The sequence below is a fragment of the Sus scrofa genome, chromosome 10 (genome assembly GCF_054392235.1).
Source record: "Sus scrofa isolate SSC_HxYL_T2T_F1_AM1 chromosome 10, Sscrofa_HxYL_maternal_Yorkshire_Landrace_v2.0, whole genome shotgun sequence".
In the NCBI taxonomy this organism is placed as follows: Eukaryota; Metazoa; Chordata; class Mammalia; order Artiodactyla; family Suidae; genus Sus; species Sus scrofa.
Genome location: NC_139392.1, coordinates 62184671 through 62207427, shown reverse-complemented (window position 1 = coordinate 62207427; position 22757 = coordinate 62184671). Strand labels below are relative to the sequence as shown.

Here is a 22757-nt window from a genome sequence, read left to right as displayed (position 1 = left end):
GAAAATAATCACATAGGTAAGATACAGACACATATACCTATATCATAAAAATGCTTGGAGAATGTCAACTTTAGGATAATGCTACACAGGCAGGGGATGAGGCTATCAATGAAGACAAAAGGGGAACCTCAGTGGGATGTACTGTACTTGATTTTACAACACTTTCCAAATCTGAAATAGACCTAAGTAACATGTTAAGACATGTTAAACATAATCTCCATATGATGAATGATTCATCATCTTTGTATTTTTATCTACGGTTGAAATAATGAGAAAGTGGAGAAACGTACTACATGTCTGTATGTTAAAATGTTTAGAGGATTCAGAAAAGAACACAAATAAAACACTATATTTACATAGATAGACAGGTAAATAGTCTAATATATTCGACCAAAATAATAGTCTTTGGTGCCCCACAGTTTTAAAACTTCCAAAGGACGGATTACTTGTTCCCTCATTTGACTACATGACTTGTAATCATTCAGATGATTCCATCTGAATGGTTAAAAAGAAACCAAATGAGGTCATCTCATTCGAATGTAAATTAGTACAGGCATGGTGGGAAGCAGTAAGGAGATTCCTCAAAAAGTTAAAGAAAAAAAAAAAAAATACCATAGGATACAGCAATTTCAAACTGAAGGAAATGAAATCAGTACTTCAAAATGATATCTGCACTCCCATGTTCACTGCAGGAACATTCACCGTAACCAATATAAGAAAACCAGGTAAGTGCCCAACAACAGATGAATGGATAACAAATGTGTGTGTGTGTGTGTGTGTGTGTGTATTATCCAGCCTTAAATGCCCAAGAGATCCAGCCACTTGCAGCAAAAGAGATGAACCTGGAAGACCTGCTAAATCACATAAACCAAACACAAAAAGATAGAATGATCTCACTCATTTATAGGATCCAAAAGGTTTAATACATAGAAGCAAAGACTAGAACAGAGCTCACCAGGGGCAGAGAGGTGGGAGAAATGAGCATATGTTGGCCAAAGGACACACACTGCACCTATGTAGGAAAAATTAAGCTCGAGCGCCAAAGCAGAGTATGGTAACTATAAATTAGACCAAATGGTCCTAACAGGCATACATAGATATTTCTACGCAACAGAACAACAAACACTCTTCTCAAGTGCACAGAGCACATTCCTTAGGATAGATCATATCATGAGCCACATCATGTTAAACTTTCACAAATTTTAAAAGATTTAAAACTATAGCAACTTGTTCACCCATGATGGATAAGACACTAAAAAACAACAAGAGGAATGCTGGAAAGTTTACAAACATACAGAAACTAAACAACACAACTCGGAACTACCAATGGGTCAAATAAGAAATCCAAAGATTTACAACAAAATAACCTGTTGTAACCTGTTGTTCATTTAAACAAATGAAAACAGAAACGCAATATACCAAAACATAGAGGATGCTACAAAAGCAGTTCCTACAAGGAATTTTATATTGATACAAGCAAATGTTAAGAAGAAAACATCTTGGGTTCCCGTCATGGAACAGTGGATACAAATCCGACTAGGAACCATGAGTTTGCACGTTCGATCCCTGGCCTCGCTCAGTGGGTTAAGGATCCCATGGTGCCCTGAGCCATGGCATAGGTCACAGATATGGCTCGGATCTGGCATTGCGTTTGCTGTGGTGTAGGCTGGCAGCTATAGCTCCGACTGGACCCCTAGCCTGGGAGACTCCATATGCTGAGGGGGTGGCCCTAAAAGGTTTTGTTTTGTTTTGCTTTGTTTTTTTATGTAAGAAAGAAGAAGGAAAGAAAAAAATCTCCATTAAATACCTGAACATTTCAATTCTTTGAAGTTGCTTTCAAGGAATCAGAAACAGGAACAAGCTAAGCCCAAGCTTAGAAAGGAAGGAAGGAAATATAAAAGATCAACATGGGAAAAAATGAAATAGAACGAGACGGCCATAACCAACCACCAGTCAAACAACAACAACAACAACAACAAAAGCAATAAAAGAACTGCTTGGAAAGATAAATATAATGACTACTCATCTCTCAAATATGGCATGAATGAACCTATATATTAAAGAGAAACACTCTCACAGACACTTGGAACAGACTTGTGGTTGCCAAGGGGGTTGTGGGGAGGGAGTGGAATACTTGGGGAGTTTGGGGTTGGGAAATGCAAACTACTACATTTAGAATGGATAAGCAATGAGGTCCTATGGATAGCACAGGGAATTATATCCAGTCTCTTGGGATAGAACATGATGGAAGAGAGTATGAGGAAAAGAATGCATATGTGTATATATGTGTATGGGTGTGTGTGTGTATACACTATGCTGTATAGAAAAAACTGACACAATGTTATAAATCAACTATGATTTTAAAAAAACTTTAGACTAAGAAAAAGAGAGAAAATTCAAAAAAATTAGAAATGAAAGAGGAGACGCTAGAGAAAAACATATGCTAAAGACATAGTGCACTATAGGCAAAAAAGACATTTAGAAGTAGTCTTTAGAGAAAATCTTCCCGATCCTTGTGAAAAGTGTTGCTACCACTTTTGTTAGACACACCTCCCACCTTAACCCACTCCAAACCAGCTCCATGGTCCTGCCTAAGGCGCTGATACTATTTGGAAGTGACCATGGAAAAATCAATGTCCATGAATGTGGTCAAAATTCAGTAAGAAAGAACTGAGTTGAAAATAAAACATTTGACAAAATCGAGCACTGATTTATGATGAAAATTCTCCATAAACTAAACCTAGAGATATGAAAATATGTGGAACAGAATATGGGAAAGCTAGAGTTAAAATCATATTTAATGATGAGAGGCCAAATACTTTTTCCTTAAGATCAGGAAAAAGACCTTACCACTCTTACCACTTCCACTCAGCATTGTACTGGAGCATCTCGCAGCGCAACATGTTAAGGGGAAAATTAATAAATGGAACATTAACTAGGAAAGAATAAAATCTGCCTTTATCCACAGATTGTAGGACTTTAAAGAAAAACACGAAGGAGATCTATTTAACCCATTCTAATCTATTCCATAATGGTTGGGGCAGGGCTTCTGATCATAAAACATTGTGTGTGTGTGTGTGTGTGTGTGTGTCTTTTTGCTGTTTCCTGGGCCACTCCCGCGGCATATGGAGGTTCCCAGGCTAGGGGTCAAATTGGAGCTGTAGCCTCTGGCCTATGCCAGAGCCATAGCAACGTGGGATCCGAGTCACATCTGCAACCTACACCAAGGCTCACGGCAACGTGGGATCGTTAACCCACTGAGCAAGGGCAGGGACTGAACCCGCAACCTCATGGTTCCTAGTCAGATTGGTTAACCACTGCACCACGACGGGAACTCCTGATCATAAAACATTTTCTAAAGGAAAGAACACCTGAGCTTAAGAGCAAACTATACAGACTATTGATTCAGACCTAGAGGATGTTTAAAAGAGAAACTTTTAAGGTAGCAATAAAGGGAACTACTCATTTTGGGGGGTTCACTAAAGTAGTCAACTCTTGCGTGTACAGCAGCCTACAAGATGTACATGTCAGTAGCTTGAAGTTCTACACAGACCACTCATCTGGGCTAGTCTTAATAATATGCCCAGCTGTAATAAATCTGCATGACGGCATTTAGGAGTTTCTCAATGAAATTCAAATTTATATATTTCATGAGTCTCCAAAAGCCATCAAAACCGTTTAATGAATGGACCACTACGGCCTTGTCGAAGTTGGAAGATTTGTGCGTCACGGTTGATGTGAATTAGCCGTGGGTTTTACTTCCATAAGCCACCACTTCCACCCCTTCATTCTTGTGTATATCATCTGATAGCAACCTTTTTGGCTACTGTACTTGCTTTATCTAAAACAGAGTTAGCAGTTCTCTTGGGGAAAGACTTTATCACTATTCTGATCTTCAAGAATAAAATACACATAGACATTTTCGTTATTTTCAAGAACGACCCAAAAGTTGACTTCTCCGTTGCGTCTTTCTAGGCCTCTGGTCAGAATTAATCTTACTCTTTCCCACATTCATATTTCACAACATTTTCTGAAAAACGGTCTCTTTCCCTCTACAGAGTTTGTATCTCATGACTCATCAGGAAAATAGATGTCTTCATTAAGTTGAACTGCAGGAGCATTAGAGACTAGGTTTCAGGTGGATTAACGGTTCAACTCAGTGTTCTCTATAGAGCAAGATCACAAGGGCTCTACATTGATCACTTGCTGTAATACCACAGTGAACTGACCACCAGGGTTCAATTAGGGACTGCCTCACTCTACCTAACAAATCAGGGCTTATAATTTCTAATATACGGCACCACCCTAACAATTCACTGAATGCTTGCTTCTTCAGAGTCATATGTCAAGTGTTTTTGCCAAACTAGTTTAATATATTCATATATATTCTACAAATACAAAGTTATCGATCAGCTAATTTACCTATCTACGATCATTCTTCTCTCCCTTTTGCTCATGTCTTCCCACTGTGAGAGTGTTGGAATAAAGGAAGAAAGCAAGGAAAATGTGGGTGACCTTCGACTACTTATGGCAATCTAGTACATGTCTCTGTATGTATCATAGAAGCAATGAAGCACGGATCGAAAGATAAGTAACCAATCGGTTCTTATAAATCACAAAGATATAAAATATGAGTGGAATAATTATGTAGAAGTGATATATAAAGAGCATGGATTTTAATGTTGACAGAGCAAAAATATCCTTTTACTACCTCAGTATGCCTTAATCTAACATATATATTATAGAGGAATATACGCTCAATTTAGGAACTTTATAAAATACTGAAAAGTGTAACAGTCACTCGAAATAACCACAGTAAGATAAATCCATAATGATACCACTAAAGGTAACAGCATTAACGAGATGGAGGTGTGGAGGTGTTCGTAAAATTTTTGCAGATTTGATTCTATAAATGGTACTAAGCACTGGAATTCATTCAGGTCTTTTATTTTTTGGCTGTGTATTTACTGGGCTAGTCATTTAACCCCTAACGATTTAGGGCTTAGTTTCTATTGGTAAAATACATGTTTTAAAATGTGGCATTAAGTGTAAATCAATGAGGTAATCTGTGTAAAGCTTAGCTTCTATAGCTAGGATAGGGAAAATGGTGAAAGTAGCAAAAATTCTTGTGATGACAAATTCTATCCTAGAGGGGCAAAGCTGGACAAAGTACGTTATAAACAAAACACACAGAATTGTGGCCCTAAGCAAAAAGCAAAGGCACAAATTATCTATATAATAACTACTTTATGCAGTTGAAATCTTTGGAAAGGATTTAGAATCAGTTAAATTATACTGGAAAGTAGGATTGAGCAGGGGAAAAAAAAAAAAAAAGCGCTTTAGCCATTTAGAAAATCTTTCTATTCCAAAACCAGACAAAGATAACACCAAAAAAGATAATTATCGGCCAATATCTTTGATGGACATAGATGCAAAAATTCTCAGCAAAATCTTAGCCAACCAAATCCAACAACACATCCAAAAAAGTATGCACCATGACCAGCAGGGTACATCCCAGGTTCACAAGGATGGTTCAACATACGCAAATCAATCAACGTCATACACCACATTAACAAACGATGTCAAAAATCATACGATCATCTCAATAGATGCAGAAAAAGCATTTGACAAAGTCCAACATCCATTCATCATCAAGACCCTCGCCAAAGTGGGTATAGAGGGAACATTCCTGAACATAATCAAACCCATTTATGACAACCCCACAGCAAATATAATACTCAAGGGGGAAAAGCCGAAAGCCTTCTCACTCAAATCTGCAACAAGACACGGATGCCCACTCTCACCACTGCGACTCAACACAGTTTTGGAAGTCCTAGCCACAGCAATTAGACAAACAAAAGAAATAAAAGGCATCCATATAGGAAGAGAAGAGATCAAACTGTCACTGGATGCAGACGACATGATACTATACATAGAAAACCCTAAGGACTCAACCCAGAAACTACTTGCACTGATAAAGAAATTCAGCAAAGTGGCAGGATGTAAGATTAACATTCAGAAATCAGCCACTTTTCCGTATACCAGCAATGAAATATTAGAAAAGGTGTCACAGACATGTTTCCTTGAAAACTCCATCTTGTCCTTCTTTACTTTATCCCAGCTTCTTGTCTTATTTTATCCCATCTTCCTTCTTGGAAAAACAGTCACAGTGCTGGTAAATGACTTAAGCTTAAGAACAAATACCAAAAGGCATAGGTGACTTAAGCTTAAGAAATGTTATGTGCATAGAGGTCAGAGTAAGAGCTTAACCCTTTAATACCTAAGTGGCTTTTTAAATAGTAAAAGAACTTATATAATAGTAAACAAGCCCTATATCCTCCACCCAGAGCCACTCCTCAATTGATCTCATCTAAAGAGCACAATAAAGGCAGTGTGGTTTCTTGAGGCATGGGGCTCTTGGTCCCTGAGACCTTGAGTCCCCTGGCTCCCACCTTTACTTAAGATAAATGTCTCTGTGTCTTCTTTTATGTTAATTATTTTTCCTTATGTTCCCAGCACCCGTTCTTCAGCCCCATCCTGCTGAGCTGTCCCCAGGAAAAAAGAAATACAGGAATACAAAAATACAATACCTTTTAAAATTGCACCTCACAAAAATCAAATACCTCGGAATACACCTGACCAAAGAGGTAAAGGACCTATATGCCAAGACCTATAAAACTTCAATCAAAGAAATCAAACAAGATGTAAAGAAATAGAAAGATATTCCATGTTCATGGACTGGAAAAATCAATATTGTAAAAATGGCCATGCTACCCAAAGCAATCTACAGATTCAATGCTATCCCTATCAAATTACCCATGACATTTTTCACAGAACTACAACAAACAATCCAAACATTTAGATGGAACCACAAAAGACCCAGAATCACCAAAGAAATCCTGAGAATCAAAAACCAAGCAGGAAGCATAACATTCCCAGACTTCAAGAAATATTACAAAGCCACAGTCAGCAAAACAGTGTGGTACTGGTGTCAAAACAGACAGACAGACCAAGGGAACAGAATAGAGAACCCGGAAATAAACCCTGACACCTATGGTCAATTAAGCTTTGGCAAGGGAGGCAAGAACATAAAATGGGAAAAAGAAAGTCTATTCAGCAAGCATGGCTGGGAAACCTGGACACCTGCATGCAAAGCAATCAAACTAGAACACACCCTCACACCATGCACAAAAATAAACCCCAAATGGCTGAAAGACTTAAATATAAGACAGGACACCATCAAACTCCTAGAAGAGAACACAGGCAAAACACTCTCTGACATCAGCACCATGAATATTTTCTCAGGTCAGTCTCCCAAAGCAATAGAAATAAGAGCAAAAGTAAACCCATGGGACCTCATCAAACTGAAAAGCTTTTGCACAGCAAAGGAAACCCAAAAGAAAACAAAAAGACAACTTAAAGAATGGGAGAAAATACTTTCAAATGATGCATCCCACAAGGGTTTAATCTCTAGAATATATAAGCAGCTTATACAACTCAACAGCAAAAAAGCCAATCAATCAATGGAAAAATGGGCAAAAGACCTGAATAGACATTTCTCCAAGGAAGATATACAGATGGCCAGCAAACACATGAAAAAATGCTCCACATCGCTGATTGTAAGAGAAATGCAAATCAAAACTACCAGGAGATACCACCTCACACCAGTCACAATGGCCCTCATTCATAAGCCCACAAATAACAAGTGCTGGAGGGGGTGTGGACAAAAGGGAACCCGCCTGCACTGTTGGTGGGAATGTGAACTGGTACAGCCACTATGGAGAACAGTTTGGAGATACCTTGGAAATCTATACACAGAACTTCCATACGACCCCGCAATCCCACTCTTGGGCATATATCCGGACAAAACTCTTCTCAGGAGAGACACATGCACCCGCATGTTCATTGCAACACTATTCACAATAGCCAGGACATGGAAACAACCCAAATGTCCATCAACAGATGAATGGATTCAGAAGATGTGGTATATATGCACAATGGAATACTACTCCGCCAAAAAAAAAAAGAATGACATAATGCCATTTGCAGCAACATGGATGGAACTAGAGACTCTCATACTGAGTGAAATGAGCCAGAAAGACAAAGACAAATACCATATGATAGCACTCATAACTGGAATCTAATATCCAGCACAAATGAACATCTCCACCGAAAAGAAAATCATGGACCTGGAGAATAGACATGTGGCTGCCCGAAGGGAGAGGGAGGGAGTGGGAGGGATCGGGAGCTTGGGATTATCAGACACTACTTAGAATAGAGTTACAAGGAGACCCTGCTGAGCAGCATTGAGAACTATGTCTAGATACTCATATTGCAACAGAACAAAGGGTGGGAAAAAACGTACACATGTAAGAATAACTTGATCCCCATGCTGTACTGCAGGAAAAAAAAAAAAAAAGAAGAAAATCTTTCAAAAATGTTCATTCTAAACTTCCTTTTGCAAGAAGGGACATGCAACACAACTATAGTTTCTTACTCTGTTTTTTACTGTTAATTTTTTTTGTCTGTTTCTGGCTGCCCCCGCACCATATGGCAGTTCCCAGGCCAGGGACTGAATCCAATCCCTATCAGCAACCTACACCACAGCTATAGCAATGCTGGATCCTTAAACCCCTGCACTGGACCAGGAACTGAACTGGCCATGGCACAGACACAAGCTGGATCACTGACCCACTGCACCACCACAGGGACTCTCCATTGCTTAGTTTGAAAGGCTGTAAAAATTCCTAGCATCACTCTTCTGTAAACCCAAAACAGTTGGATAGGAACTTCATCTTGCACTCTGCTGCACATCAGAGATGCAAGTGGTGAGGACTCTACCGGCGACGCTCCAGCCGCAAATAGGGCAAAAATGATCCCATCTACAAAACAGAAACAGATCGGGCACATGGAGAACAGACTTGTGGATGCTGCTGGGGACAGAGGAGGGAGTGGATGGATGGGGAGTGTGGGGTTGGAGTATACAAACTAGGAAGTTTGGAGTGGATAAGTACTGGGGTCCGACTGTACAGCACAGGGAACTCTGTCCTGTCTCTTGCGTTACAACATGATGGAATATAACATGAAAAAAGAAGGAATATATATATATATTTATATATGTATATATACACACACACTCACACACACACACACACACACACACACACACACACATATACACAACTCGGTCACTTTGTTCAACAGCAACTTCTTAAATATAACATGCTAAGTATTTGGACAGCTGTTCCCCTATTAACCTCGGGTGACTAACCACTCACCACTGTGGAAAGCATCACTGATGCTACCAATTTTATTAACCTGCTTGAAATCCTGCCAGTTTTCTGTGTTTTCTCCTATGTAAAAATTATCCTTAAGTACTTTTCTGTAATCTGAATGCGATCATCCATATACATGCTGCTGACTGAAGAAATGTTTTCATATTGAGATAGGAGGAAGTCATCCTGGATTTCACCTGATTTGGCCTGAACTTTACACTAACTAGAACACTCTTTCCCATGGCCTGCCAAACATCCTTAGTACACCTGCTTTAACCACTAAAGGAAATAATGCACTAAAAACATCAAGATGGGGAGTTCCTGGAGTGGCACAGCGGAAACAAATCCAACTAGGCCCCGTGAGGTTGTGGCTTCACTCCCTGGCCTCGCTCAGTGGCTTCAGGATCTGGTGGTGCTGTGAGCTGTGGTGTATCAGACACGGCTTGGATCTGTCGTTGCTGGGGCTGTGGTGTAGGCTGGCAGCTGTAGCTCCAATTGGACCCCTAGCCTGGGAACCTCCATATGCAGTGGGTGTGGCCCTAAAAAGACAAAAGACAAAGACCAAAAAAAAAAAAAAAATAGAATTGCGAGATGGAGCAACTGATTCAGGCATTCAAAGTGGAAACAGGTAGCCATCGTGGAGGTTGTTTCAGTCTTGTTCCTGCATCAAGGAGAGCTTTACTTTTCTGAACTACCTCAAACTCAAGAATATCACCAGCCATTTGAAAAACACTCTCTTCTACCACCTGCCAGCTGCAACTTTATGCTCTCTCTCTAAAGCCTATCAGTGTAACTATTCAAACATTTCGGACCCCAACCAATCCTCACTTAAAAAGGGCCCTTACTTCTTGCCTGTTCCAATCCTAACACTTGACAGACAGCTTATGTACCTTTGCCATCTTTGCCTGCATAGGCCTCCCACATTCTGTAGTTCAGTGGAAACACAATTCCAATGCTTATTGAGGCTCTCTCTCCTAGGCTACAGTCTTCAGTGTACTTCAGATAAAGCTCTCGTCTATTCCTATCACTGACCGGTCACTGATGGTCTGTGTTGATGGCATTAACCTGAGAAAACACCCTTCCAGACTCATTTCCCACCGGCAGCTTTCAATGAAGCCCCAGACTAAGTTACACACGTTTTACTAATATCCTCATAATTGAATATGCATATCTGACTGTAATTATCGGACATTCAACTATGACAGACCAAGCTTGTCTTTATCTAAATTTTTACTCTTATTTGAATACCCTAGGAGACATTTGGCACTTATGACGTGACCTTAATGTTTGTATGTGATCCTTAATACTCTCCGCTTTAAAACTGTATTATTTCTTAGAGAGAACCAAGGCTAGACATATACAACCTTTTCGTATAATTTTCTTTCATCTGCTAGATTGGGCTCTGGAAGGGAGATAATTTAGGTATTCCTAAGGAGGTTGGCTGGAAATCCTGTATTCCTTCACTGTGTTTGAAGAAGGTATTACAAAGGAATTGCAGTACTCTTCCAGGGCCTGAGAAACTAACAACTTAGCCCATCCAATTATACTCAGTACCATCCTCTTCATTGCTCACTAGATCATATTGCTGAGGTTGAAGCATGCCTTAACCCTAAAGCAAACTGACCAATAAAAACATGCTTTCTATTAATGCTGAAGGCACAGGACCTTCAGTCTATAAGAAGCTACGCCGTGAAGCTGAACTACACAGGCCATGTTAACGGCCAGACAAGCCTCCGTTTCCTCTAAAATTGGTGGCTGTGTGTTAGTTAAATAACTACCTACAGTATTTCTCTTTATGCTTAACATCTACTGAATATAGACTTAAGTAACTCCATTATTGCTATTACTCATCAGTGAAGCCGGAAAATGCCAACAGAATGTGGATAAGATGCTGAAAAAAGGACTCTGTTTTAAAACACAAGAAAATGATATGTCAGTTCCATTGTTCTTGAGGAACTAACCAGAAAACATAATATTCAATGTGAAGTAACACACAGCCAGTTTCAAAGACATGTGCTTTTGCACATAGAATTTCACTATATCTACGTCCTACAGAGTTCTCTCAATTTTCAAATTTCTGTCAAAGTACGTGAAAGCCACAGAAAATGTTCATGATTTTCTCAACAAGCCACGTTACAAATGCAGTGACAGAGGCCAAGTGATTAGAGATTACACTTAACTGAAGACTTTGTTAAAATATAATGTCTGGGGAGAACCTTTTTTGTTTGTCTGTTTGGTTGGTTTGGTTTTAGGGCTGCACCTGCTGCTTACGGAAGTTCCCAGGCCACGAACTTCCCAGCTACAGCTGCCGGCCCCTACCACAGTGGCTTCCGGCCTACACCACAGCACTTGCTGGTCCACACCACAGCCACAGCAGTGTAGGATCTGAGCCATGTCTGCAGCCTACACCACAGCTTGCGGCAACGCCAGATCCTCAGCCCACCCAGCGAGGCCAGGGATCAATGTCCTCTTGGGTACCGGTCGGGTTCATTACTGCTGAGCCACAAGGGGAACTCCCCGGTTAGACCCTTTGTGCCATTTATGCCAGATGAATTGCCTACCTTGGCATGAAACATCAACAGCTATGGCCACAGGCTCATTTGACAACCACTCTGTGTAACTTATGTTTTATGAACATGTACAATGAATAGACATGAACAACTTCTGTTAGTCAAGAACTATGAAATCTCTATCATTGTAGTGAAAAGCAGCGAACAATCTATAATTGTTCCTGACTTCACTGTTACTTCATCTTTGTAAGACCAGACAGGACCTGTCATTCGTATAAATGGCAGCTTTTATGTTACTAGAAAATTACTAATTTGGTAACATAGGTGTACATTTTGAAGGACATGTATTTCTTTTCAATTTGTGTTTGGCTTAAATCTAAAATCGCCCAGCCATGGTTCAGGACAGCCCCAGAGAATTTCAGACCTAAAACATGTACTATCAACTCATATTCCAGTGTCTGAGTTCAAAGTTCACAGTTTAATACGGGTTCCCAAATTTTAAAGAACTTCATCGGGGAGAAAAGAAGGTTAGAAGAAGTTATTGGAGGAAGACCTTAAAGTCTGTATAGTGGTTCAGGCAACGATACAGTACTTGAGATTGAGTCTCGATTGCAATAGCCTTGGAAAATTGTTACCACTGACACTTTTTGAAAATTTCATGCACAAATCATTTTCCTTGCCACACATCTGAATTTAGGTTGGCCCCATCGTACGTGCATTGCAGCACCACAAAAACCAAAGAGGCACAGAAGTGACATGGTCCTCTCATTACACTGAATATAAGCTAGTGATTAATACCATGAACACCTGAGCAAACAAATGACAAAGTGTGAATTAAGACATGGGTTCCAGCCATCCCATAGCCAGCAATCTCTTTGCCACATGGGATTCTATGAAATCGCATAGCACATACAGAATGTAAGGGCCTACTCATGTGCCTTTTACTAATTAGGATACTGGTCACTAACTTCAACAGAGGCTCAATAGAAATCTGAGCTGGCGAGGCATTCCAGAAAGGTAAGATGACAAGACAGCACAAGATCCCAAAAGGCACAGCTTCTGTTGAGAATTCTATCTCCAAAAATGAACAAATGCACATTTCAGAAGTATCATTATGATAGGTCACCCCTCAGATCTCTTCATTCAAAAAATTAATACAGAATAAGAAAGAAGAGTAAATTCAGAGGGAGGTCAGAAATAACGGCAAGGAAAGAAACTAATAAACAGAGTGATTAAATGAATCCATAATGAAATATAAAGTTAACAAAACCATAACTGGTGTTTGCGTTGAAGATTGTGATATGGAGGATTTCCCATCGTGGCTCAGTGGTTAAGGAATCCGACAAGGAAGCATGAGGTTGCGGGTGTGATCTCTGGCCTTGCTCAGTGAGTTAAGGATCCAGCATTGCTGTGAGTGTGGTGTAGGTCACAGACTCGGCTTGGATCTGGCAGTTCCTGTGGCTCTGGCAGAGGCTGGCGGCTACAGGTCCAACAAACCACCTAGCCTGGGAGCACCATATGCCACAGGAGGAGACCTAGAAGCGGCAAAAAGGAAAAAAAAAAAAAAAAAAAAAAAAAGAGTAAAATGGAATCCTAAAATAAATAAATACGAAACATTCATATCAACATTAAACCATTTTATTTATATTATTTCTAAAAGGACTGAGACATTTAAGCGGTATAAAATATTAACTAGATATGTTTGTTACATTTTTAAATAGCAGTCTTCAAACGAAAAACGGCAGGTTGAATACATACATTTCCTGCTGCTGTCTCACAAAATTACCCAAAAACTTAAAGGAAACATTAAAAGGGAATGATTCCGTAAGAACAAAGTTAATGGATAAAAGGGTAACAATGACAGTCACATTTTGCAATCAAAAGTATACTAAAAGAAAAAACTGTAAACTCATGGAGCAATTCTGAAAATGCCTAGCAGGGGGGACAGTGCCAACAGGTAGTCCAAAGCCGCATGCTCTTGTAACGCAGAAGTATTCAAGAACTGGAAGCACTGTATACATTTGAAAATGAGGCTCACACTGTAGCTGAAAGTCAGACTGGTTGTACCTTTTGAGGAGAAACCTTTTTTCCCGTATTTCCTTGCAATCCTCAGAAGAGCAGAATATTTTGGTCTCCTGGGGGTTCCTGGACCAAGGGTCCTGCCTGGGGAACTGAGGCAAGCTAGCTCAGAGGACTAACCTGAGAGGGTCTGCCTTATGTAAGGTGTAGGCAGAAGCCTGATTTCTAGGCCTGTGCCCCACCCCCCTCTCGTCCTGGCAGATGTTCCAGGTTCAGGTCCCTCCTCAGCTCCACACACAACAGCCAGGAGTCGAGCTCTCCAGGGGGGTGGGGGGCACAGTCCCCTGCCAGCAGACAGTCACCCTCAGTCAAAAAGGGCAGGGGGACTCCTTACACCTCCGTCACATTTATAAAATAAGAATGACATTTTGTGCTTCCAGCAGAAGCTCCAGGCCCTCGGAAAGGCTGCCTGGGACAGCATTTGAGCCTCTTCTTCACACAGGCATTACTGAACTATACAGCTAATTTCTAGTCTATAGTCTATAGTCTTTAACCACCTCAGTGAACCAAGCTTGAAGGAATTTAAAAGGCAATTTAGCTTAAACACAAAAATAACTATTTTATCTGGTTGGAAATGTTTAAGGATGTTTTTCTTTTCACTTCGACACACGCACTCATGCTTCTCCCAAAGAGGATAGGCGTGGCAGCCAGGCTCTTGGGCCTGGGGTACGTGGTTTTGGAAAAAAGGAAGAAGAAAGGAAGGGGCGGGGGGAGTAAGATACGGTTTTAAAATGTTGCTTATTACTTAAACGCTTTCTAACTTATACGATGGGTGATCTAGCCTGCCGTGAGGTTAGGTAGATGGGCAAAGAAAAAAAGTGGCCCCATCCACCTAGGCCGCCAGCCCTGAAGATCAAAACACCAACTGAAAAGTCAAGACTCAGCACTTGGAGCCATCAAGTGGTGCTACTTTCCACATTCAAATAGCGAGGCCCCAGAAACTTAAACAGTTCCGTCCAGCATTACCAACGTGCCGCCACTCATACAATTCAATTATTCCATCAATCTCGACTCTAAGAGCAATGGACATGAGCATCCGATAAAGTAATACAGAATAAGGCTTAAACATGTGATCCCGGGGAGGAAGATAAGTCCAGTGAGGCCAACAGGGAAGGTGGACAAGGAGGCAGCTGAAAGCAGTGGTGGGCATCCTGCCTGTTCCAAGAGCTTCCCTCTCCCAGAGTGACAGGTCACCCCTCCATCTGCCAGGCTAACTGTCCTGAGCCACCAAGCTCGTGGGGGCCAAACTGGCAGAGAGGGTTGGCGATGAAACAGAGGCTCCGACTTGAGGAGCAGCACCCACTGGGGTATCCAAGGCAAAGCTAGACTCAGGATCATTTCAAAAGGAATTGATCCTGCAAGCAGTCGGTGACGGACAAAGCAGCAGGAATGGAGACCCTGAGTCCTCTAATGGGACAAGATGGGGAGACGCACCTTGCATAGCCAAGCCAAGCAAGGTAAAGCTATAGGGATAAGCGCTTCCCCCAAGCCCATCAAATGCATATCAGAGATGCAAGGGGTGAGGTCTCTACCTGCCACTCTCCAGCAGAGCTGGCTCTCAGGGAAACGCTGGCAAGGGAGCTGCCTCACTAAGCGTATATACCACGGGAGCCTCAGGGAAGGAAGCAGGCAATATGTTCAGCTGTTTCTTCAGTTCTCGCCAGCCTCACCAGTGCAACTGTTCAAGTAAGGTCACAGGCTTCGGCCCGGCCACCCTTCCTGCCTTCCCATCCCCCCAAGGCCTGGGCCTTCTGCTTCCTGCAAGAAGGGAGCAGCCTCTGCACCTGCCACTCCTCCTCCCCGCCCCATGGCTGAAGCAGGACTGGTTCAGAGATCTCAGCTTCATGGAACGAGAAGGTGAGAGGCTCTTTCTGGCAGGTGCCAAGGTCCAGTTGTTGGCAGGAGGGGTAAAGGGGGGGGGGTAAGGGCCAGGGGCTACTTCTTGCTAGTGTGCTGCCTCCGGGCCTGTAGCTGTTGCCAAGCCCCTGGGGGCTTGGGTCCTGCACCAATGGAAAAGGAAGGTCCTTTTCTAACAAAGCCCTGGATGGGTGTTGAGGACGCCCCAAAGGAGAGGCTGCTGCCTGATGTGCCCACCCCAGGGCCAGGGGTGCTCTGACCAAAGGTGGGCGTGGAGGCGCCTCTAAACACAGGTTTGCTCTCTGCACTGCAGGCCACATTGAGGCCAAAGGATGTGTTCTGGCTGGGTGCACCCAGGCTCTTCTGACTCAAGCCTCCCACAAAAGGAGTCGTGCTGCCAGCGGTCCCACTCTGTCCTGCTCCGGAGCCAAAGGCTCCTGAGGCAGAGCTGGAGCCTGGCGAAGCCACACTGAGCCCAAAGCCTCTGCTGCCAGAGGGTGGGGCTGCCCATCCCCCAAATGTGAAGGGAGATGGTGTCGTGCTACTGGAGCGACTGGCCCCACTGCCGGTGGTCTGGGCTGTAGCTCCAAAGCCAGAGGTGGTGGCTGCACCAAAGGAGAAAACGGCTGTGGTGCTGCCAAAGGCTGGCTGGGGGCCGGCAAGGGTGCCCGAAGCAGAGGCTGTGGCTTTCAGGCCACCAAGAGTGGACTGTGTGGTGCTGCCAAAGGCTGGCTGGGCTGCGGCTGGAGTGGCAGTCGGGGCGGGGGCTGCAGAGTTTCCCAACGTGAAGGAGCTACACAAGCTGGGGACAAGGGATGGCTTGGCAGCCCACTGCTGCTGCCCATCAGTGGCCCCAAACCTGGGCTGGGCGTTGGATCCTGGATATGATGACAGAGAGGGCTTGGCACTTGAGCCAAAGGGAACGCTGATGGCTGGGCGGGGGGTGCTACTGAATGTCAGCGTGGCCTGGCTGGTGGTGGCTGGGGCAGAGGCTGGAAGGCTGCTGCCCAAATCACTAAAGCCAGCAGTGCTAGCGCTGCTGCTGCTGCTGCTGCTGCTGCTGCTGGCCACTGCCTGAGGGGCACCGGGAAGGGACTGGCCAAAGCTGGTGACTGCTCTTGAAGGAGGCATGGTGGGAGGCTTACCAAGCTGGACTATGGAGCTGGAACCCACAGCTGGGTTTGTGAAGCTGCCACCAGAGGCAGAGGGAGTCCCAAAGAGGACGGGCTGGGAGGTGGAAGCGGTGGTGCTAGTCACGCTGCTCAGGGTGCTGGTCATGCTGCTCACACGGAAGCTGAACACGGGCTTCAGAGCAGAGTCTACGGAGGTGCCACCTGTGGTCGCAGCAGCCACTGCAGAGGTGGCACGGGTCTGGCCAGGGAAGAGAGGGGCGCTCATAGCACCGGCTGGAGGAGCTGCCTGCTTGAAGAAGGGAGTTACTATGGGCACGGATGCAGGGGCCTCCCTGGTGTGAAAGCCAGGTTTAAAAGTGCGGGACGGGCTGCGGGTACTTGCGGGGAGGGCTGAGCTGGAAGATGTGGTGGCTGGGACCTTGGAAGGGCTAGAGGGCAAGGGGCCCTCGTTCTTGCTTTTAGGAGGGGGCCAAAAAATGGGATCGAGCACGGGAGATGGTGAAGACACAGCAGGAGCTGCAGAGGCAGGAGGCTTAGCAGGTGAGGTGCCCAGCATTCCACAAGGAATATTCTGCTTGGGAGGGGGAGGGGGGGCCGACAAGGCTTGGGAGTTGGCAGACGTCTCAGCCTCAGGGGCTGGAGGTGACTTGGTGTCAGTGACTGGTCCTGTGGAAGAAGCGGGTGTAAGGGTGCCGCCACAGAAAACGGCTGTAGGTTTGCAGTCCGAGGAGGTGCCCGCAAGAGGCCCTGACTGTGAAGAGCCAAGAGGGGCCAGAGGGCCGGGTGTCTTCGGAGGCGAATGGGCCACAGGGCTTGCCATGCCAGCAGACTTGGGGGGCGATGGTAGGCCTGGGGAATCCTGCTGCTTCTTCAAGCTCTTCAACAGTGGGCTAGGGCTTGGGGCTGGGAGGGAGGTTTCGGTGGCAGGAGTCCCAGCAGTAGGCAGGCTGAAAGAGACCGGAGGCTGACTGGTAGGTGGGTTCTCAGGGATAGAGCTCAAGGTAGTATCAGTCTTATCCTCCAAGATCTCGCTGAACCATTGTGACAAAGCTTTCTTTTCCAAGTCTAAGTCTTCCGCAGTGACTGAATACCCAAGCTGGGGAGGTGGAGGCAAGGTCAGCTGCTCCCCTCGCCAGGACCGCAGCAGCTGCACCTTCCGCTTACGCTGCCCTGAGCTGCCAGGTGTTGGTGGAGAACTCCACGAGTCCTGTTTCTCCCTTGTGGTGGTATCGGCAACTTCTGCTCCCCAGGACTCCTTGTCTGTTGTGAATGCAGTTGAAGAAGCAGAATGATGAGAAAGTTCCTCTTCTCTTATTTCCTTTGCTGGCCTCGCTAGAGCCTGGGAGCAGGACGAAGCTGGCCTGGAGAAGGGGGATGACCTAGGACCACTCCTCTTCCGCAGCTGAGAGAGACCTCCAGTAGAACTGTAAGAACTGGTGATGGCATTGCGCCTGGAGATGGGCACGCCGCCTGAGTACGTGCTAGTCAAGGAGCTCAGTGAAGAGGTGCGTGACCTCTTATTTAAGTGGGCATCTGAGCTCTGGGGACTGAGACCTCTCTTCAGAGACCCAGGCTTAGGCACAAAAGAGGCAGGGATTCCATTGGCCGCCAGCGGCTCAAATGCTGAATGTCCACGTCCACTGCTGTCCTGGCGCCTTCTCTTTTCTTCCTGGCCATCAGCCAGTATTTGGTCTTCCTCCTTCACCGTCCTTTTCTTCCTCGCTCTGAGGGCACTCAGCACAGTCTCCTTTGCACATGGGTCTGGGGCACTAGCTGATGGGGAGGACACGGTTGAGCTGCTACTCTGCTCTGATAGCAGGGGACGAATCCACTTGCTATCCGGAGGAGCAATCCTCACTCTCACTGGGCTGCACACCACTTTGGAATTGCGAGCAGAGAGCACAGTCTTCCTGTGACAACTATTCCAGCACACCGTGGGAAGGACCCCCAGCGAGGCATAGTGGGCCTGCTGGATTGGGTATCTCCTTCGAGGTGTTATTACAAACCGATGTGCTACAGGGCCACAACCCCGGAGGGCCGTTCTCCTAGAGGGTCGGGGAAGAGGAGTGGGTAGGGAGGGGTGAGTATGAACCCCGGGGGTATGGCCTGATGGAGCTGGCGGCGGCGGCGTGGGGCGGGTGGGCGGGAGGCGGCCAGGCCTCTCCCGCAGGTCCCTGGCCTCCGAGGTGGAGGCAGGCTGCGGGGGGGCGGGCTTGCCTAGGTAGTTGCCCATGAGGAACAGATGAGCGCGGGTCCAAGTCCTTGGAAGAGGCGCGGAGGCTCTAGGAGACTTCCGTTTACTGCTGACTACGCCGGAGGCAAGGTGAGCAGTGTTCCATGGCAGCGCGCGTTCCGAACCAGCGAGGTTCGGAAGGCGCGTGAACCTCGGGGCTCGCGGCGCAGGCCCCACCAGACCGCGGTCGCACCCACAGCTAGCCAGGCCAGCGTAACCGCCACCCCCGCGGGCACCAAGTACAGCACGAGGCCCAGCAGCCACAGGCCCAGCAGCGCTGCCCCTGCCCCTGGCAGCACCAGCCCACAGACCCAAGGTCCCTAACACTGGCTATCAACCTCCGCTCCACAGGTTGCCTCCTGCAGTCACCGCAGCTGCTGCAGACACCGCGACTTCGCAAGCAAGGGTAGCCCCGGAATAAATAATAATAACAAACAGTCAAAAATAAAACCCCCAAAACAAATGTGCATGCGCCAGATATACTTGAGTGAAAATAATCACATAGGTAAGATACAGACACATATACCTATATCATAAAAATGCTTGGAGAATGTCAACTTTAGGATAATGCTACACAGGCAGGGGATGAGGCTATCAATGAAGACAAAAGGGGAACCTCAGTGGGATGTACTGTACTTGATTTTACAACACTTTCCAAATCTGAAATAGACCTAAGTAACATGTTAAGACATGTTAAACATAATCTCCATATGATGAATGATTCATCATCTTTGTATTTTTATCTACGGTTGAAATAATGAGAAAGTGGAGAAACATGTACTACATGTCTGTATGTTAAAATGTTTAGAGGATTCAGAAAAGAACACAAATAAAACACTATCTTTACATAGATAGACAGGTAAATAGTCTAATATATTCGACCAAAATAATAGTCTTTGGTGCCCCACAGTTTTAAAACTTCCAAAGGACGGATTACTTGTTCCCTCATTTGACTACATGACTTGTAATCATTCAGATGATTCCATCTGAATGGTTAAAAAGAAACCAAATGAGGTCATCTCATTCGAATGTAAATTAGTACAGGCATGGTGGGAAGCAGTAAGGAGATTCCTCAAAAAGTTAAAGAAAAAAAAAAAAAATACCATAGGATACAGCAATTTCAAACTGAAGGAAATGAAATCAGTACTTCAAAATGATATCTGCACTCCCATGTTCACTGCAGGAACATTCACCGTAACCAATATAAGAAAACCAGGTAAGTGCCCAACAACAGATGAATGGATAACAAATGTGTGTGTGTGTGTGTGTTTGTGTGTATTATCCAGCCTTAAATGCCCAAGAGATCCAGCCACTTGCAGCAAAAGAGATGAACCTGGAAGACCTGCTAAATCACATAAACCAAACACAAAAAGATAGAATGATCTCACTCATTTATAGGATCCAAAAGGTTTAATACATAGAAGCAAAGACTAGAACAGAGCTCACCAGGGGCAGAGAGGTGGGAGAAATGAGCATATGTTGGCCAAAGGACACACACTGCACCTATGTAGGAAAAATTAAGCTCGAGCGCCAAAGCAGAGTATGGTAACTATAAATTAGACCAAATGGTCCTAACAGGCATACATAGATATTTCTACGCAACAGAACAACAAACACTCTTCTCAAGTGCACAGAGCACATTCCTTAGGATAGATCATATCATGAGCCACATCATGTTAAACTTTCACAAATTTTAAAAGATTTAAAACTATAGCAACTTGTTCACCCATGATGGATAAGACACTAAAAAACAACAAGAGGAATGCTGGAAAGTTTACAAACATACAGAAACTAAACAACACAACTCGGAACTACCAATGGGTCAAATAAGAAATCCAAAGATTTACAACAAAATAACCTGTTGTAACCTGTTGTTCATTTAAACAAATGAAAACAGAAACGCAATATACCAAAACATAGAGGATGCTACAAAAGCAGTTCCTACAAGGAATTTTATATTGATACAAGCAAATGTTAAGAAGAAAACATCTTGGGTTCCCGTCATGGAACAGTGGATACAAATCCGACTAGGAACCATGAGTTTGCACGTTCGATCCCTGGCCTCGCTCAGTGGGTTAAGGATCCCATGGTGCCCTGAGCCATGGCATAGGTCACAGATATGGCTCGGATCTGGCATTGCGTTTGCTGTGGTGTAGGCTGGCAGCTATAGCTCCGACTGGACCCCTAGCCTGGGAGACTCCATATGCTGAGGGGGTGGCCCTAAAAGGTTTTGTTTTGTTTTGCTTTGTTTTTTTATGTAAGAAAGAAGAAGGAAAGAAAAAAATCTCCATTAAATACCTGAACATTTCAATTCTTTGAAGTTGCTTTCAAGGAATCAGAAACAGGAACAAGCTAAGCCCAAGCTTAGAAAGGAAGGAAGGAAATATAAAAGATCAACATGGGAAAAAATGAAATAGAACGAGACGGCCATAACCAACCACCAGTCAAACAACAACAACAACAACAACAAAAGCAATAAAAGAACTGCTTGGAAAGATAAATATAATGACTACTCATCTCTCAAATATGGCATGAATGAACCTATATATTAAAGAGAAACACTCTCACAGACACTTGGAACAGACTTGTGGTTGCCAAGGGGGTTGTGGGGAGGGAGTGGAATACTTGGGGAGTTTGGGGTTGGGAAATGCAAACTACTACATTTAGAATGGATAAGCAATGAGGTCCTATGGATAGCACAGGGAATTATATCCAGTCTCTTGGGATAGAACATTATGGAAGAGAGTATGAGGAAAAGAATGCATATGTGTATATATGTGTATGGGTGTGTGTGTGTATACACTATGCTGTATAGAAAAAACTGACACAATGTTATAAATCAACTATGATTTTAAAAAAACTTTAGACTAAGAAAAAGAGAGAAAATTCAAAAAAATTAGAAATGAAAGAGGAGACGCTAGAGAAAAACATATGCTAAAGACATAGTGCACTATAGGCAAAAAAGACATTTAGAAGTAGTCTTTAGAGAAAATCTTCCCGATCCTTGTGAAAAGTGTTGCTACCACTTTTGTTAGACACACCTCCCACCTTAACCCACTCCAAACCAGCTCCATGGTCCTGCCTAAGGCGCTGATACTATTTGGAAGTGACCATGGAAAAATCAATGTCCATGAATGTGGTCAAAATTCAGTAAGAAAGAACTGAGTTGAAAATAAAACATTTGACAAAATCGAGCACTGATTTATGATGAAAATTCTCCATAAACTAAACCTAGAGATATGAAAATATGTGGAACAGAATATGGGAAAGCTAGAGTTAAAATCATATTTAATGATGAGAGGCCAAATACTTTTTCCTTAAGATCAGGAAAAAGACCTTACCACTCTTACCACTTCCACTCAGCATTGTACTGGAGCATCTCGCAGCGCAACATGTTAAGGGGAAAATTAATAAATGGAACATTAACTAGGAAAGAATAAAATCTGCCTTTATCCCCAGATTGTAGGACTTTAAAGAAGAACACGAAGGAGATCTATTTAACCCATTCTAATCTATTCCATAATGGTTGGGGCAGGGCTTCTGATCATAAAACATTGTGTGTGTGTGTGTGTGTGTGTGTGTCTTTTTGCTGTTTCCTGGGCCACTCCCGCGGCATATGGAGGTTCCCAGGCTAGGGGTCAAATTGGAGCTGTAGCCTCTGGCCTATGCC

At 44.0% G+C, this 22757-nt stretch overlaps 1 protein-coding gene and 1 pseudogene across 5 annotated transcripts in view; both read right to left on the bottom strand.

Moving 5' to 3' along the window:
• LOC110255677 (uncharacterized) overlaps window positions 1-22757 on the bottom strand; it is a 1749062-nt gene that overhangs the window by 842158 nt on the left and 884147 nt on the right. The window lies entirely within an intron of this gene.
• LOC110258469 (nuclear envelope pore membrane protein POM 121C pseudogene) lies at window positions 13405-19480 on the bottom strand (annotated as a pseudogene). The gene has a single exon (XR_014818228.1). The product of XR_014818228.1 is annotated as a nuclear envelope pore membrane protein POM 121C pseudogene (transcript).